At 40.6% G+C, this 19,572-nt stretch overlaps 1 protein-coding gene across 1 annotated transcript in view; it reads right to left on the bottom strand.

Annotated features, from left to right (window-relative positions):
• Window positions 1-19,572, bottom strand: part of MSL3 (MSL complex subunit 3) — a 48,687-nt gene that overhangs the window by 8,199 nt on the left and 20,916 nt on the right. The gene's annotated exons all lie outside the window — the stretch shown is intronic.

The following is a 19,572-nucleotide window of genomic DNA, read 5'->3' as shown; positions in this document are numbered from 1 at the left end:
TCTTTGGTAGCTTAAGACTGAGTTTCCCCAGCTCCTCCCAAGCTCTAAAGGCAAAACTAAGCTTCTACAACTGCCACTATTAAGAAGTGGCTGGAAATTTTCTATTTTTATGTTACCACTTTCATAAGCTCCACTGACAGTTCAAAGCATTCACATTGCCAAAATTTGTGTTTCTCCCCACTGCTGCATTGTCCAACTTCAATTTCAGTCTGTGTTAGCGACCTAATTGTAAGAAGACCTGGGTTTGGTGGTTGTTATTTTGTGGTTTGGGGGTTTGGGGTGGGTGTGGGTTTGATGGTTGATTAGGGAAAGGAGAGGGAGGTATGTTTGTTGCTGTTTTGGTTTTTTGCTTAGGATCAAAAGAGATACAGAGATTGATAAAAATTCTCTACGTAAGTCATAAAACCCCACAAAATTCCAAATAAATTCAGAATCCCACCAAAACCAAAACCTTAATTTCTTGGTTAATTAAGAATTTAATTGTAGAGCATGGATTTCGGAAATGTGGAAAAGAATGCAGAAAAGCGTACCAAACATAACAAAAAAAACACACCTGCTCCTAAAAGTCAAAAGGCAGTATCCTAATTTAACAGTGCAGTAGCATTTTAGCTTTTATTTTCCTGTCGTATGTTATCTGAGGTGCAGGAAATGTAGAAATATAAGGCAGAATGACAACAAGATGCAAAAGGCATACAAAGTTATGGATGTATGTCTAAAACAGAGCTTCACTTGCCTTGAGACATGTCAGAGTGTATACACTAACTTCTGTTTACTTGCAAAGAAAACTGTCTTTCTGGCAGCTAAGTTAAACTTGAGATGATGCTTCATTTCACTTTGCAGCTGATGCTTCATTTCACTTTGCATAAAGACAAGGATGCCAAGACAATATCCAAGGCAAGCAAATGGGTAAACCCAGAGATATTGAGACAGGAGTATTGCTTAGGCGTCTGTCTCTCTGCAGCACTCACTGGAGAAAAAAAAAAATTACATAAGAATAAAACCAAAACCCCACCACACAAACCAACAAATGTGTTTGTGTACTATCAAACACTTCTGCAGTGAGAGGAAAGGCACTCCCAAACCCTATTTAAAGAAAGGGCAAAGTGGGCATTGAATAGTTGCTCTGTCTTTCTCTTCAAGTTGCAGTTTTCACTTGTTCTGAGACTTTTTACTGAAAAGGCCAATCAATTCCCATTTTTCAAATCAATATTTTTCTTGCCCTCAATATCTTGTGCTGATTAAGCACTTTCAGGATTATGTTTTTGTTCTGCATTTATTATTATTGGAAAATGGAACTCTGTAATTGCCATTACGTCTTTTTTTGCCCCACAGCATACTTTGGAATAAAAAAAAATCAGAAAGTGGTTTACTTCAGCAATGATGACCCTGACTGATGCCCCTAGGCATTCTGCTGTATTTTCAAAAGAAAGCCTTTAAAGATCAAGCCCCCAGGGCAAATCTGTTGGTTCTTCTGGCCAGTCTTCCACAACTCACTCTAATAAGGCAATATTTATGATATTTTGCATACAACTGCAGTCTCCCAGCTGGAGCATCATTGAAAGAAGCACAGACAGTGATTCCTGCCACATTTAAATTACTGACAATGTCTGATTACTCATCCTTTGCAATCTTTGAACTTGTTTTACATTAAACCAAACAAACCTCCCCAGCAAAGAGCACACAAAATTGTACTTGTATCATTATTTTAGGAACATTTCTCTGGTGACATTCTAGATAGCTCTACTCTAGTTGAGTTGCTCAATGTATTTATGATACTCAGCAAGTTTTATAAGCCACGAATATAGCACTCGATACTGAAAATAAAGCTTGAAAATACTTGAGCTTAGAAACAAATATATTCTCATTTCTAAAGATAAAATTACTTCTCTTTCATTTATCTGATGCTTCTTAGACACCTTGCCTTTGGAATTCAAAACCAGAAATATCAAACTACCTTAAGCACAGGATGTTTCCTCAGGGCTGGAGATCATTGAGCAGGTAAAACAAAGAGATTGTCTGAAAATTCTAGACCAAAGAGAAATGCTTTTGTGAACCTGAGCTTTCAGACACTGACACAGCATGAAGCATTTTGAAGTTTTCTCTCACTCCCAAGCATCACCCATAGAAAAGGCAAAGCCATTACTATCTGATGGAGCTTCTGCAGTGCAAAGAACTACCATTCCTCAGCTCAGCTGACTCCACACTTGCTCTTAGCTCTCAGCAGGAATGAGGTATGAAATGGGAGGCTGTGTTTCAGTGAATGAGGCTTAACAAGAGAAAATGGAAGACCAATAATTTATGGAACAGAAAATGGTGGTAATTAACAAGCATAATAATTATCACCATCTAGCTATTTTGACAGGACATCTGGGACTGTGCTTAATCCAAAAGAGAAAAGCTAAAAGTATGTTGCAAAGCCTTCATGCTGCTGGAACTCAACACTGAAGCTGAAGACTGCATATTCATCTTACATTTTCTTCTACAAATTATTAACGCTTCCATTCTGATAACTCTACACACTTTGCAAGAGGTCCAGGCAAGATAGATACTCATGAAAGGAGATATGTTTTTTGAAACAAGAGAAGTGTATGTTTCTATGTCAGAGTGCTTACAGTTGTAACCCTAAAAATATAGACAGCTTTTATACTGAGATCAATTAAAATAGCAAGGCACTTAGACTGAAAGGCAGTGACTTCATAAAAACCAGAAAGCCCTAAAAGAACACTATCCGGTAGTTATGGTAAGATGATAGCATTGGCATGAATGCATCATCTAAAAAGGTGATGCAGTACATCTCCAAATAATATAAATCAACTGAGATTTACTATGCGTTCACTGCTCACTACTCTCAGTGCTATTTTATAAGCAGCAGCCAATATATTTAGAAAACTTTTTAGGAAGTATGAAATACATTTGAAGTTCCAGTAAAATAATTGGAGCCTTCCAGGGTTTGCTTAATTCTGCAATACACTTAACCCCTAACTCAATGATTTAAAACTCAGGTTAAATATGTGAGGAAAATCTGTCATTTCATTTGAGATAAATAAGGTTTTTTTCAGAGTAAGCACTTGAATTAACTTTTTCATATTGGAAAACTGCTATATGTTATGAAATTATGTCACCCTGCCAAGCTAAAATGCTTTAATTAAATTTAAAGCAGACAGACTTACTGCAATCACCAGAGAAAAACAAAATATGAAAAATGAAGCTGCAATAAAGAAATCTGCCTTGAGTCATTTTTCCTAACTGGTGATCTTGAAGTCTGTTAACAGCTGTAGACCCAAAAATCATGTGAAATCATTCACGCTGACAGACAGAGAGGCTCTTTATCTCTAGAAGTAAAAATAATTTCAACAGCAAATCAGCCATTATACTGAAAAACTATACTGCCAACAGCCAGTCAGTGGTCAAACCCCTTCTCTGACATATTAGAGAATTAAGTTCTAGAATTATAGTTATTATAGAATTAATTATATTTCACAGTGTACAACAAAACATTCATGGGGGTTTGCAGAAACGAAGTTCATCATGCAGCAGCTCATGCTATGCATAAGCAAGCCTCACTGAGTACATACACAAAGTCTATGTTTATAATCTGCTAAAACACTGCGATTAACTGGAACATTAGAGCAGCCAGTTTCAGAAAAAATATAAAAGATCAGCATTCATAACCCCTCCTCAAAAATGGGGGGTGCTGGTTGATGAGAAGGATTTTTGGGCCACATCCACCCTACCAGTCCCACTTCTCTGTTCTTCTGCAACTGATGTTCCTTCCAGGCCATCAGAAGAGGTGCGCACAGGCGTGCATCCTGCATGCAATGTCGCATGGTCCACGCAGCACCCAGTAGACATAGATCAAGCATGGTGGTTTTAGGAGGAAAATGAAAAAGAATTTGCATTGGAAAAAGTAGCATCTCTGGAACAGGGGAACTTTTCATCCCACCCTATGGATGTCCCATTGCTATGAGGAAAAGAAGAAACTAAAATGTAAGTATACAGAGGTTTGCGTTTCTGTATTATCTGAATAATTTGTTGATTTTTAACATTCCTTCTACACCATTGTCTGCACTGTAAGTCAGAGGCCCAAGGGATACATGTGTTAAGGGACTCGGGTATTGCAGCAGCAAAATCTGCCTTCTCAGTGCCTGGGTGCCGAGTGCCACCTCTGTCAGACAGTGAGGCAGAGCAACAGCCCGTGCACAAGAGACCAAGTTTGCAACAGGCAGAGCTGGGATCAGGGGGGCACCCAGGTTCACCAAGAGATGGTGCAGAGAAGCACCCATCTGACAGCCCACCCTTTGCATGACCACACCTGCCCGAGTCACAGTTCAAGCTGCATGAGGAAAGGTTTAGACTGGATGTTAGGAAAATTTTTTTCTCCAAAAGTGTTGTCAAGCATTGGAACAGGCTACCAGGAAGTGCTGGAGTCACGATTTCTACAGGCGTTTACAAGATGTGCAAGTATGGAATACAGGGGCACGGTTTAGTGGTGGACTTGGCAGTGTTAGGTTTAGTTTGACTTGATCTTAAGGCTCTTTTCCAACCTAAACAATTCTATGATTAGCATCAGGTTGGGATTTCTAGCCTGGGGTCCTCTCCTGCACTGCAGCTGCACATTGTATTGGGCCCTGTGTAGCATAGGGAAAAGTCATTACCTGTGTGACAGGGAAGCAGAAGGCTTCCATTTTAACCAAATCATTTTGTATAGACCTCACTTGCTATGCCAACAACCCTGCTGCGGCTTTACAGTCAGGATGTTCCTCTCCCCTCCTGTTCCAGGAGCAAAAACTAATTGAAGATTCAGTGGACTAGAGATAAGCTGCCTAATCCTTTAACCAGTGACTGGGAAACTCAATAGGAAGTACAGAGGCTTGGTTTCTAATTGCTGCTCCAACAGTTGTTAGCATGCAAAGAAACAAAATATTAAATACTCAGTGTATATAAGTACTAAAATCTGTGTATCTAAAGAATTAGCTTAGGGAGTGGGGAGTGAGAATCAAAATTGGGAGTTTAAGATGCAAATTATTCTTTCCTGTTTAGGGAACCTCAATCCTTTATGAACTTAGGTCAGTAATGAATATGACTGTATTGGTGAACTTCAGCCATAGGTTCTCCAGACTGAGCCACCAGATTTGCATTCCCCTAAATCAGCCACTCCTGCTGCCCTGCAGGTAACAGTGGTTATGCATAGGCATATTATTCTTCCAACAATACTGTTTTGGTTACATGTCAGTTAAAACAAAAACAAACCCTTCCTAATTAACTATCCAACTTCATATGGCAGTGATAGTGGTTGCTCATAGCTTTAGACATGATCTTGCAGTGATGTGCACACCCTTACCTCATGGTGAGGTCTTGGTAGGATGACAATAATCACAGACCATGAGCAACTTCATTTTGCAGCTGAGTTTCCTTGGTATTCCCACCAAAATATTTTCCAAGTTTCCAATACATGCATCTGCCTTTCCAGATTCATTGGTTTACTGTTTAATTTTTCAGGGATCCATGAAAATAGAAGCACACAAAACCTTGACAATATGTCTAAAAATAAAATCCACATTATTAAGTTGGTGCAGGAAACAAAGATTTATAGAAAAGCAAATTAAAAAATAACATCTGAATCACTGCCTCAGTTTTTCCATCACTCTTTTGGACTTTTTCAGTGCTCACAGAAACTCCAGCATTTTGCTGAAGCCTCACCTCTTTCTGTCCCTGCAGCCAAGTTACATCTGTCCTTCTTCGATAACCAAAGAAAAGCTGCTTGTAAAAAAACCTGCTCCTCTTCTTCATGCAGTGATGTCCTTCACTAGCCAGAAATAAGTTTGATCATCTATATCTTGGCTCCCTGCTCATCTGACAGAGTGTTATTTGCTTTGTCCTTTACCAAAGGATAACAAACTCATACAGCTTCATAGCCCTCTGCTAAATACAACAGCTTTTCCAACCAATCCTAGGCGTGCCAAATCAAACCAATGAGGTTAGGTTGTGCACATGGAAGCAAACAAAAGATGCAGGTGGATAAAGATATATTTAGACAGGTACCAACCTACCACATCACCAGGAGATGCAAAGTCAACAAGTTTCACATGCACTGATTTTGTTAAAGGTTTTGGTAAAGGGGAGTCTCCCACCACTAACAAAACAAAATGCCAGCCAAACCTTGGACTTTTAAACCACAGGCATTGACAAAACTGGGAATAACAGATTCAAAAACTTTTGCTTTCATTCCAAAAGTGACTGCAAACAAAATCCTGAAGCACCTCTGCGGTGAAAGAAAATGGTTACGGACACCCCTCCCTCAGGCACAGGGTGCACCAGGCCAAAGACTGCTGTTAAAAAACAATTTAAACTATTTGACCTGCATACACAGTATAAGGCATGGTTATGTAAGAATGTCCGTGCCTCCTGATGAAATCTGTGACCATGGGTTTCTGCAAACACATTCGCATTTTTAACATTCTCTTAGTCCACAAAAGAACCTTACATGTATCAAAGTTACATCTTGTCCTTGAATGCTCCTTTTTTTCCCTCTAAACTGCCTAGTTTATTTGGTGGTTTATCTGTTGCCTCCGCTTTCTTTGCAGCCTCTTGATACCATCTGTGCACTTGATTGATGTGTAAGTTTTCCTCTGTAATTATTTTAGGTCATTTACAGAGAAGTGAATATTAGGCTCCACACTAATTCCCAGCAAACTCCACTTTGCTATTTGACCATTCATAATTGTGTTGGTTTCTGATTTTTCAGACAGTTTTGTATTAAAACCTCAATTTATCCCTGTGTTTTTTTTTAAATTGGATTCCTTTTGTGGAATGCCTCAAATTTCTGCAGAAAGTTTCTTTCTTTATCTAGTGAAAGTACAAATGAATCAAAGGAAGGAAGGAATGAAGTTTGTTGGGCTTCCCTTCAACCCATATGGCCTGCAGCAGCACATCTAGTTATATATGACTGCTTACACTATGATTACTTTTGCACTTATTCTCAAGACACTATAGATACTGCACAGTTCTGTTGTCCCATATGCAGGCTCATTTCCTCATGCACAGTGCCAACTCACACACTGAGTTGAGGTATTTCTAGTCTTTTATTCTAGTTTGAGCAAAACAGGGAGCAAGGTGGTCACCCACAAATGCCTGGCATGCCAACCGTCAAAACTTTACACTATTTATACATTTTAGCAAACAAAGACATCAGCCTTCATCGGTGACAAGTTACAGAAGTCTTTCATTACTTGGTACTGAGTTTCCTATTAGTTAAGGAGCTCTCACTTCTTATATTAGTGGGTCCACATGCTCAATCGCTACTTCTGTTTGGGTCATAGAATGGTTAGGGCTGGAAAGGACCTTAAAGCTCATCTTAGTCCAACCTCCTGCAATGGGCAGGGACACCTCCTACTAGACCAGGTTGCCCAAAGCCCCATCCAACCTGGCCTTGAACACTACCAGGGATGTGATAGCCATAGTTTCCTTGGGCAACCTGTGCCAGTGCCTCACCACCCTCACAGGGAAGAATTTCTTCCTTTTAGAAAACCTAAATCCTTAAGTCTGGGAGCTTCTCCAGTTGTTGGTCAACGAGTGGTGGTCATGATCTCCAGAATTACCTTTCCCCCAGTCAGTGCTTAGTTTTGCTGCCAGTCAGCTCCTCCATCCTGTGGCAGTATTTTCTTCTTGGAGCTCCTCCTTTAAACAAAGGGTTTACTGGTGCTTGCCAGAGCACTTAGTAGAGCATACGAAAATGCTTATTACCTGAACTATTTGTAGTAATTATTAATTGCTCTTAAAAATAAGCTACAAACAATGTATTTGATTTTATTAAGCATGTGCTATCAGTTCTATACATAGCATACTTCTATACATCCTCTATGGAAGTTGGGATATATAAGAGTTGTCCACAGCATAATAAAATTTTACTTTTAACTCACTGTAATGACAGTTGCTTACTCTTGCATATTTGAAGATACAGATTTTTGCTATCAGAGCAAGACCTGAAGTTCTTATTCCTTATCTCTCCTTCTGACAGGTAAACTAGAAAGAGAACTAGTTCAGTATTTATGTTTCCTTATAAAAGCCGTCTGGATAGAAGAGTTCAATAATGAGGGTAACTTCTTGTTCTTCTAGAATAAAAAAATATCTCCTTCAATGTTTCTAGGCAAACATTAAGCAATAATTAAACACCACGTAAAGAAGTTTAACACTGGTCACATACATCTTTTTCCTCTCTTAAAATAGCACACCTTCCACCACGAAGCAGAGAGCATAGAAAATGCTTGATAACCAGCTCAATTGGACCATTCCTTGCTGTTCATATGATCTTGTGACTTGTCCAGTGTCACCATGAGATGACACTACAGATACTCCTTCACTAGGACTAGCTGATGACCACTGCTAACCCCAGAACTCAGGGCTGGGCAGGGTGCACATCTCCCCTCCTTACAGGCAGCTGTACTTAACAATTTTTAAGCTATTTATCAGAGACAAGGGTGCCTACTTCACTTTGCTCTAGCACATTTCAGCTAAAACACAATATATGTTACAAGATGACTGGAAAAATACTTGATGCAACCCAGCATTCAGGGAAATGGTGTTGTCAAACTAGGGGAAAGAAAAGTTTTTTTGTAATATTTTGACTGAATTGCCTCTTGTGCTTTCATGTCTGCCACTCATAGCTCCACAAGACTCGTCAAATTCGTTTTTCTAAGATGGAGATGTGAATTTTCTTCCTATTTTGCTCTGAGGTGAAATCAAGGAAAAGGGAGAAACGGAGGTATCTGCAGGAGCCTTCTGTAATCTTTCCATACATTAAATATTTCTCCCTCTGCTCTTGGACAGCATAATTAAGAAGTACTCATTTAGAGTTTTAGTCTTTAATCATGGTTTTCATAATAAAATCCTCTCTGTTATGATGGACTTCATGTTAGTTCCCCTTGAGTGAACCCCAAACTGATTACTTGACAGGGAGCATTATCTAATTAATTATTTAGAGAAACAGCTACCAAATTACACAGAGAGATTGAGCAGCATATGGCGATTCAGTTTTAATCCTCTTCTCCAGAGTCTAAATCCCAGGTGGAGGACTATAGTCTTCTGAATATTAAACTATTTGCAACTATACTATCACAGAAAATTAACTTCTTGCCCTTATGGATGTTACATCATTTCATCCATAGTGACAGAGAGGCCTAGGCCCATCCCATTTTAGAGAGCATGTGTTACATGTCCACAAAATCCACTTGTTCATCACATTTCTGAGCAGTTCCTCGGCATTTCTGTGCCTTTTCAGCTCTGTTACTCTCACTCCCATCGTCATCCCTGCAATGCCACCCTCAGTACTTGTTTGCCAAGGCACTCACTGAGTCCTCTACTCCTGATGAGCAAGCCTCCCTAGAACCTCTTCAACACAGGAAGCCAAATTCCTTACCATTTCCTTTCATCTGTTCTCAGTACATGGATGCCCCAGATGGACTTCAGGAGACAGAATTGGGGTTTTGAGATTTTTATTTAGCTCTGATGACTACTCACAAGTCTATTTCAATGAGTAACTGAGTACACTAACAGCTAAGTTCACTTCAGATGCTCTATAGCTTCATCTGATCTCAAATATAAATGTTGCTGCATATTTTTTTTTAACCTAGCCTTAGGCTAAAATGGCTTCAACACTTTTCAGTGGGGGTGAGGGGGAGGGAGGAAAGAGCATTACAGAGAAAATCTAAACCCTGCTCTTCAAAATGCAGTGCTATATTTTTCAGCCCAACTGTCCATGCAAATGACAAATGTAGTGTCAGACTAGAATTCATGCAACCTCAAACTTAAGGACAGAAGTAAAATATTTAGAAAAATGTATATTCAGAAATAACACCTTTCATGATGTTCCTTCACAGCCATCTTCATCAAAGCTTCGCGAGAGGCCTGAAAACCAGCCTGCTGCTAATCCTAAGCAAAGCCACATGATACTCTGTTCTGCATTCAGCCTCTTAAATCTACATTAAGGGTTTCCTTAAACCCTTTTGTAGCACCGCATAGAACACACTCTCGCCTCACACACCAGCTATTTCCCCAGATCCAAACATGGCCTTACAATAAACCTCTTCTAGCCAACAACCAGCAGGCACTCCCCTCGAAGCGAGGCAGAGACACGCAAGGGCATCAACCAATAGGTGTCACTAATTACTTAAACACCCGTACATGGCTTCAACCCATGAAGTACAAAAGCACAGCTGCTTTGTCACTGATGCAACAGGCTAGGTGAGGAGAATGGCAAAACCAAACCCAGATTGCGACCTCTACTGGTTTTGCATACTGAGCAGTACAGCAATGACTGATGTGAGCATTTAAAATCTGTGACTTCTGGAAAAGAACACAGTCCTGCAGTCAGAAGGATGCTTGAGCCAGTGTTTACTTCTCCATAAGCAGCACTAGCTTTGTCAGTACTTTAGCAAGAACAGCTGTAGGGTGTGCTGCTTAGGATATCTGCTCCAGGATCTGAGAAAGCACAGGTTTCACTGACTGGATGCACTTTTCGGCATGACACCTGCAACCATGGTCTAAATGTTGCGGGACAGACGGGCAAAACCATAGTGCTGATCCTAGCTACTCCACGCTTTTGGTTTGCCTAATTTCAGCTGCACATTGAGTACATACTAGCCAGTTAATTGCCAGCTCACTCGCTCCACAGTTAACAGTTACTTTTCATATGTTCTGCGCATTTTTTTTTTCCAAGCTTGTATCTTTCCTCTTGTATCATGGGTTTCTGAATGCTCTTGTACTATAAGTAGGTAGAACAACAGCTAATCTCTGCTGGGCTTGGGGCAAGAATGATTTAAAACTTAAAATGAAGGAGAGCAAAACTATTAAGTAAAAGTTCTAGAATGGGCAAAAATCAGTTTGAATTTATACAGATAGCACAGGGAGGAATCATAGAATCATAGAATCGTTAGGGTTGGAAAGGACCTTAAGATCATCAAGTTCCAAACCCCCTGCCATGGGCAGGGACACCACACTAAACCATATCACCCAAGGCTCTTTCCAACCTGGCCTTGAACACCGCCAGGGATGGAGCATTCACAACTTCCCTGGGCAACCCATTCCAGTGCCTCACCACCCTCACAGTAAAGAATTTCTTCCTTATATCCAATCTAAACTTCCCCTGCTTAAGTTTTAACCCATTACCCCTTGTCCTATCACTACAGTCCCTAATGAAGAGTCCCTCTCCCAGCATCCCTATAGGCCCCCTTCAGATACTGGAAGGCTGCTATGAGGTCTCCATGCAGCCTTCTCTTCTCCAGGCTGAACAGCCCCAACTTCCTCAGCCTGTCTTCATACGGGAGGTGCTCCAGTTCCCTGGTCATCCTCGTGGCCCTCCTCTGGACTTGTTCCAACAGTTCCATGTCCTTTTTATGTTGAGGACACCAGAACTGCACACAATACTCCCAAGTGAGGTCTCACAAGAGCAGAGAGCAGAGTAGAGGGGCAGGATCGCCTCCTTCGACCTGCTGGTCACACTCTTTTTGATGCAGCCCAGGATACGGTTGGCTTTCTGGGCTGCTAGTGCACACTGAAGTTGGCTCATATTAAGTTTCTCATTGACCAGCACCCCCAAGTCCTTCTCCGCAGGGCTGCTCTGAATCTCTTCTCCGCCCAACCTCTTGCTGTGCCTGGGATTGCTCCTACCCAGGTGTAGGACCTTGCACTTGTTGTGGTTAAACTTCATAAGGTTGGCATCAGCTCGCCTCACAAGCGTGTCAAAGTCCCTCTGGATGGCATTCCTTCCCTCCAGCATATCAACCAAACCACACAGCTTGGTGTCATCGGGGGTACTCAATCCCACTGTCCATGTCACCAACAAAGATGTTGAACAAGACCGGTCCCAACACCGATCCCTGAGGGACACCACTCGTTACTGGTCTCCAGCTGGACATTGAGCCATTGACCACAACCCTTTGCATGCGGCCATCCAGCCAGTTCTTTATCCACTGAGTGGTCCATCCATCAAATTGATGTCTCTCCAATTTAGAGACAAGGATTTCATGTGGGGATGTTGAGCGGTTTGCACAAGTCCAGGCAGATGATGTCAACCGCTTTGCCCCTCTCCATCCGTTGCACAGCCCCATCATAGAAGGCCACCAAATTGGTCAGGCAGGATTTCCCCTTAGTGAAGCCATGCTGGCTGTCACCAAGCACCTTGTTGTTTTTCATGTGCCTTAGCATGCCTTCCAGGAGAATCTGCTCCAAGATTTTGTCAGGCACAGAGGTGAGACTGACTGGTCTGTAATTCCCCGGGTCATCCATTTTCCCCTTCTTGAAAATGGGGGTTATATTTCCTTTTTTCCAGTCATCAGGAACTTCACCTGACTGCCGTGATTTTTCAACTACAAGGGACAGGTCATCTCACCTAAATGTATGCACATGCATCTGTGTCAAGCTCTTCTTTCTTTAAGAAGCCAAGGTGTTGTTGCAGCCCAAATGGTGTTATACACCTGCTTCAGGGTGAGATCAGTTACACCCTGGAAGTACTTCCGTCCAAGTACTATAAAAGAACTTCAGACATAGATATCTTGGCTGCTGTCATAGATTTTTGGGGCTGAATGCTACCCTACACGCTTGCACAGCAACAGAAAAAACAAGAAGGGGTGGGGGAGGGTGCTGGGAGTTGTTTTGTTTGGGTTTTGTTGGCTTTTGGGGGGTTTGGTTGTTTTGGGGGGGGGTGGGGGGTTTGTTTGGTTGGTTGTTCTTTACCAGAACCACCCAAAAGTTCAGAACTATAGTAGGACTTTGACCCACTCAGAAAGCTCACAACCTGGACCCCAGTATTCCCCAGATTACTTACTTTGGTATCTCATAGCAGACTGGTGGCGAGGCTGTTCTCAAGGTGTGCATAAAAGGGAATCTAAGAGCTGTATATTACTCTCCAGCTCCATGAGGAAGAAGATACTTCCAGGTCTGTGACTCTCACTGCCCTGTCTGCATAACTGAGACAGTGTTACAAGCAGTGTAAAAGGTGGCCTCATGCAGCAAGGTCTGCAGAGCGCATAGCAAAACTTCTCAGCTCCACTAGTTACCAAACCCACATCTCACACTGATTTAAAGGTTGATTATGAAGTGGATCAAAGGGACTCATCATTGCCTTTCCAGTCTGCTCCTCCTCATGGCGCAGTAGGTATTCTCACTGTAACGTGACTTGCACTGCCATTGGCAAGAGGCATGCACCCTCTAGCAGATGCAAGTGCAAAGACTGGTGTTCAACCTCTACATCCCAGATGGCCTTGCAAACCTGGCACAGGTGCTAAAAGCTCAGTTGAGCTTTTTAAATAACTTTCCTGGAGAAGCTTAGGCAACTACAGCCATACGGATTGCCATGCTAGATTTGGAGAGAGAAAGGATTTCTGGATTGTTTCCTTTGGCTTACACAGACCTCAGCCTAGATTTTTCTTCAGATGCCTACTGTCTTTGACAGAGCTGGGCCTAAGGCAACAGCAACAACTTCTTGTCTCTCTCATCACAACCAGAGAGACAAATAATTCAACAAGTGGGTCGAACAACATAAACAACATATTAGTCTTACAGACACAGTGTAGAAACAGTGGAGTTCTCATCTTGCTTCCTGTTTTCTTCCAATGCACGATTTCATCAACTTCTTCATGGTGCACAGGGCAATTCTGTTACTATGGTAAACAATTTATCTCCCTCACTTTATTAATAGACATTCCAAACAAGTAAAAAAATGTGACCTACAAATTTAGATTTATGCCTTTGGCAAAGGCAAACTGTTTTGTAGATTAGCAGATACAACTGCCCCACCCAGAAAACCTTGCTATCTGAGGCTTGTATTATGTTTGCACAGATGTTCACAAATAAATACAGTCTCTGATTATTTTCAGATTAATGGCACCCTGCTTTATTAGAGCATTACCAAATCATCATTCTATTGCCAATCTTGCAAGGTTTTGTGCTTTTTTTTTCTAAAGCTCCAACTCCACAAGATGTGATTAGCCAGAAAAACTCAGCTTTCCTTTCTGAAGTCTCAAGCAAGCATTGTCACAAGCTTGACTCATGTTACCCTAGGGACCCAAAGAACAGGAGTTAATCTTCACATTTTCTTAATCACTCTCAAGACTTTTAAGGGTCTGACTCATGATTTCTAATGTCTACAGTTGGCAATACTGCATATACATTACATGTGTCACATCATCCATCTGCCAGTAAGCAAAATCCTTCTAAAATGTCCAATTAGTTACTACTCACACTGTTTCTAATAAATGATCTATTTTTTTTCTAATGCACAAATCTCTGGTGCCAAGTTATATCACTGCTGCAGTCACTTGCAGTAACAGAAAATAAATTCCTCATTAATCTGATTAAAAACAATTAGTTAAATCTACCTCTTAGTCATGTATGTGAAACCTCAACAGAACTACTTTCCATTTCTTAACTCAGCAGCCTACAAAACAGAAGGTTGTAAGCTATGAAAACTCTTATTAAATATCAACTATGAAAGCATTCACTGTACTGCCAGCATTAAAACACAAGTGTAAGAGGCAACTATTGCAGAGTTATTCTTTCTGAGAAGTCCCTCATGGTGTGCTTACCAATTCCCCCAGCCCACCAGTGGAACACCACGAGCACCTTCTGTTTGGGCTGAAGGCACTTTGGGAAGAGCTGCAGGTTACCTCTGACCTTCCACTGAGACCAACACCTCTGCAGGTCAGGCATGTGGCAGCAGGTTTGTTGTGTTCTGCATTTCCAAGAAGCTTCTGCAAGAAGGGTAGAATGTCTCTTTGCTCATAGCAGGGGATGGTAGCATTCCATGTTTAAAGCAAAATTGATGGCAAAATCTGATGTTTTGATTACTCATGTTGACATTTAATCAATCTTACACTTTCTCTAAAGTCCCTCATTTAAAATACTTGGCATCAGGTAACCAAGAGAAATTGGAGAGCCACAATTAAAGGGGAAAGCATTGACATACATAGAACTAATTTCAGGCCTATTTAAATTATCCAATAATTTGACTAGACATCTACACCATTCAATTCACCTGACTTTCACTTGGGCTTTACTTTCGAGCCTACAAATAAAATCCTAATTATATCTAACATGTATTTGATGATTATACCTCAAAATGAATTGGAAACATCTGAACACCTACGAAAACTATGTGCAACTTAATTAGCCTGAGTCAGAACCACTCTTCTCCTTGTCTCCACAGATCTCACAAGCACATTTCTGTAATTTTCTAGACTACTAGGAAAATATAAGCAAGGAAAGAAGAAAGGGAGTAAAGCAAGAAAGAACTTGGGCGATATCTTTGTTTCAAGGACTTATAAAGATTATTAACTTAATTATCAGATTGATAATTAGTAATAGGTTATAATTAAAGACTAGAAAAAAATTAATAAACTGAACATCTATTCAACAACCACAGATATTAGAGGCACAACCAGTACACTCCTGCTATGATAGAAATGTTTGATGTTCATTTTGCCAGAACTAAACACATTTATCTCTACATTTTGAAGAATGGGGTTGTAAATAAGTAACTTCAAGGACATTAGGCTTTGTTAGCAACTACAGAGATAAGGAAATGGGTAAGATAAGCATTGCCCAAGAACTGGCCAGAACCTGCCCGTGGTTACTGATATGACAATGATCCTAAAACAAAGTGATGAAGAGGAAGATGATGAAGATATAACCACCAGGGGTCCCAAAGCCCATTACAACATTTTAGTTTGCATGCGGGAAGAAGTCTAGAAATATGATGTAATGCATAAGTAACTCAATGAATATGTATGTTTAAGGACAATATAATCACAGCCTGGTTAATGCTCGGATGAGACAAGCTAGGAGCAGCTATCCCCCGTCGCCCAATGCCACAATAAATATCTGCTTGTCAACTTAAACTTTGTTGCCGAGTTCCTGGAGATATCTCCAAATCAGTTTCTTTCTAGATAAATACACTGTTGTCTGGCATTGCACTGAAATATCCCCATGGATGTACTGTATGACTCAATGCTTTAATACCTGGGTTGGTTTTGTCAGAAATAGATCAAATATACTGGTAAGAGAAAAACTCATCCTCAATCAAAACCTTCTGCCAGTTCAAGAAACAAAATGGCAAAGAAATTACTCCATCACTTAGCAAACACTTTAAAGGTCTGTGTTAGTACTGGGACATATCAATTTGCATCTCAGATTTCTCCATTCTCTTTACAATGATGTTATCCACTTCACATGATGTGAGCGACTATTCCAAGCTGATAAACAGGAGGAACAAGAGCTTTTTTTGCCCCTTTTATTTTTTGAACAGATTTCTCCTTTGCATCTTTGAGCATGTGTTTATATTTCACTGATTTTATTCAGCTTGCTATACTCCTTAGCCTCAATGCAAAAAAGTCATCTGCTGTATGAATTAGAAGGGGAAAATACATAATGCATGCAATAAGGAGGACGCATTGAGTTAGATCTTAGTAAGCATCTACATCTGCCACTCAGTCATTGCTGATAGCATTTTCCTGAGGCAATATATATTCTAAACTTCAGTTTGGGAGTTGGGGGGAGGGTGGGAAGTGTGTCGTTGAAGTAAACACCACCAAAAAAATGGAGGCAGAAGCACTGCATTGGTACCTCTGAATGCAGAGTAGTACCTGTATTCACTGATTTCATAGAGAAAAATTACCCAGCTACACAAAAAGACTGAAAATCTCTCCAAATTCATTGTTTCATAAGCAAGTGAAAAAACAGTGTAAACGCATCAAGGTTGTACTGATTATGGTCAAACACATTACAAAAGTAACGTACCATCTAGAACCGTTGCTCCAGGGAACCTCATTACACTGAAATGTATAAATAGATAGGCAACTTGACTTGTTAATGCAACTAAACATGATCAACTCATATAACAAAGCAAATTCTATAGCACATGGGACAAGAAAATATATCACATAATGCATTTGGCCAAAGCATGCTTGCGCTGGGCTATTTGGCATTTTCTCCTTGTATGCTCTGAAGCACAAACTTGTTTTGTAGCTCTGTTAGTAGATCAAAGTTAAAAGTGATCAAACACACACCAGGCCAGAAGTTCCGATGTGGCTGTCTGTCCAGAAGCTGTCAGCACTGTGCTTTTGTACAGCTAACCATCATGATGAAGGCTTGATGGGAGACTTAGGTGAGGATAAGACACGTTGCTTCCTTACCCCATGCCCTGAAAAACTGATTTCCACCCCCATATACATACTTCTGGGACAAATGCTTCGAACTCCAGAGGAGAAAATGTGTAAGTTCCAAGAAACAAAGGATTCAATATATACATATATATTTTAACTCCAGTAACAATCTCCCCAGTGTATTTTCCAGATGTCTTGATAACACTTTTTATGATGCAAATATGAAAAACAGTAACAGCTTTTTATTTCCAATCAGGTTTTTATTTCCTGTTTGACTGCAAATACACCTCTCAGTAGAACCCAGGGCAAGGTCCCCCTGTGCTACTGTCTGACAAGTTCCCACTAAACAGTTTCGACCACACATTTGCTGTTAGCCTACACCAAATGCCAAGTGAAACCCTCACATCTGCATAAATCTGATTTCTGAATGAGACATGGAACATACTTTGAATTAGCACTTGGTCACATCTGCCTCAGTCACTTCAGTGGAGGGGACACCACAGGAAAGCCTGAGGTTTGCAGCAGGAGCTTGAAAAACACAGCAACACAGTAGCAAAATGAAAGGCAACACATCACATGAAAGAACAGTGCTGGGTTTTGTTTTTTTTTTTGAAGTAGCACAAAGTAAAACCTAGAATTGAGAACAAAACATTAATATTAAAGTTATGTTAACTATATCCTTCTTTGGTAATCTTTACAATCCATGTAAAGCACTCTACATGTAGACAGTCCTACTTCTGTGGCACAGTGTCCAGTTGGTCACGTACTGTCAGACTGGCAAAGTCAGTGCAGCTACCGCAATGAGTAGCATCAGTGCCAATTGAGCACCACAAGGACTTATGTGGCAGCACACTTTATGTGCCACATCAGCTGAATACCTGCATTTAATGCGGTGGTGCAATTGTTCTCTCCTGCCTTCTTCCAAGAACAGTCATATGGAAAACCCTACACCACACCTAATGTTGAAGCAGCCTGCTCTTGAAGGCAAGTGCAGCAGATTTACCAGTTCAAGTATGCGCTACAATTACACTGGTGTAAACTCAGACTCATCACAGAATCACAGACTGGTTTGGATTGGACAGGACCTCAAAGATCTAGTTCCAATACCCTGACATAGGCAGAGACATCTTCCACTAGACCAGGTTGCTCAAAGCTCCATCCAACCTAGCCTTAATTTCTGTACAGACTTAAACAAAACCCTCTTAACCTGGAACCAGAACAGATACCACTTATGTGAACAGCTATGCCGGTGTACGCTATCACTGCCCGTTAATCTGCTTTCTCAGCTTAGCTCCTCCTCTGCAGCAGACTGTCTCTGAACTCCACTTGCGGACTTGCTCGTATGAAGGCTCCTTTGCCTGCTTCAATCAGTTTTTCCACATTTCTTCAGCTAACTTAAGCTATTCTGACTGAATCAGGTTAGAAAATATTGCTACAAGTCACTGTGCAAAGAGCGACCAACAAATAACAAATAGTAAAGCACAAAACCTCTTTCATCAGTTCTGATATGAATCCCATCATAAATGTGATCAGTCATGGACATGCAAAGAATTACAGGTTCACTCCAGAAGTGTAACTGTACTATTAAGCCTCCTCTCCCACACAGGCCTCTTAACATTCCACTGAAAATGAATTTTGGGGGCCACACTAGTAAGTCTCTCTGTATTTTAAGACCAGTAAGAACTACCCTCTTATGCTATTTGGTTCAAGTTTTTGCAAGTCTCTTGCACTGCTTCATCTTAACCAAAAAACAAAACACCCCCCCACACACACACACAAAAAAAAAAACCACAAAAAACCACACACACACAAACCCTCAAAAAGCAAACAAAAAAAACCCTAAACCACAATACCCCCCCCAACCCCACCAAAAAAACCACACACACACACAAAAAACAACCGACAAAAACCAAAAAGTCAGGTATAAAAATAGGAAAACAGTAAAAGAAAAGTGACAGTAGGGAAGGGAGATTTAAATTCAGAGAGCTAGTCTGGGGAAGTCATCACAATTAAGTGTCAAGAAGCACACAAGGGTACTACTAGTGAGAGGTTTTTGGTTATTATGAGAACAAGACAGTTTGGAATATTATATCAAGAGAATTTTACCAAAAAGCTGTTCACAATAAAGACTATACTAACTGGACCTTCAGAACTCCCATCTTTTGAGAATAATCACAATGTATCAACAAGGCAATAGCACCAGTATTAATAACCCCTGCATGCAGAAATTGTTATCGTAGCAGTTGAACACAGTCACACAATAAGGTTTACATTCTGTTCATAACTTGCCTTATACTCACAGGTACCAACAGTAGAACAAAATATATTTGCCATATTATACACATGTTAACATTCCTGCAATCACCAGGATTAAGGACAGAGTTTCAGCCAGTATTCCGAGATTGTCATTAGATACTTG

This window comes from Pezoporus occidentalis, unplaced genomic scaffold (assembly GCF_034315485.1).
Source record: "Pezoporus occidentalis ecotype Australia unplaced genomic scaffold, CSIRO_AGI_Poc_V1 ctg81, whole genome shotgun sequence".
Lineage (NCBI taxonomy): Eukaryota > Metazoa > Chordata > Aves > Psittaciformes > Psittacidae > Pezoporus > Pezoporus occidentalis.
Note: the sequence above shows the minus strand (reverse complement) of the source record. Positions and strands in the feature narration are given on the sequence as shown.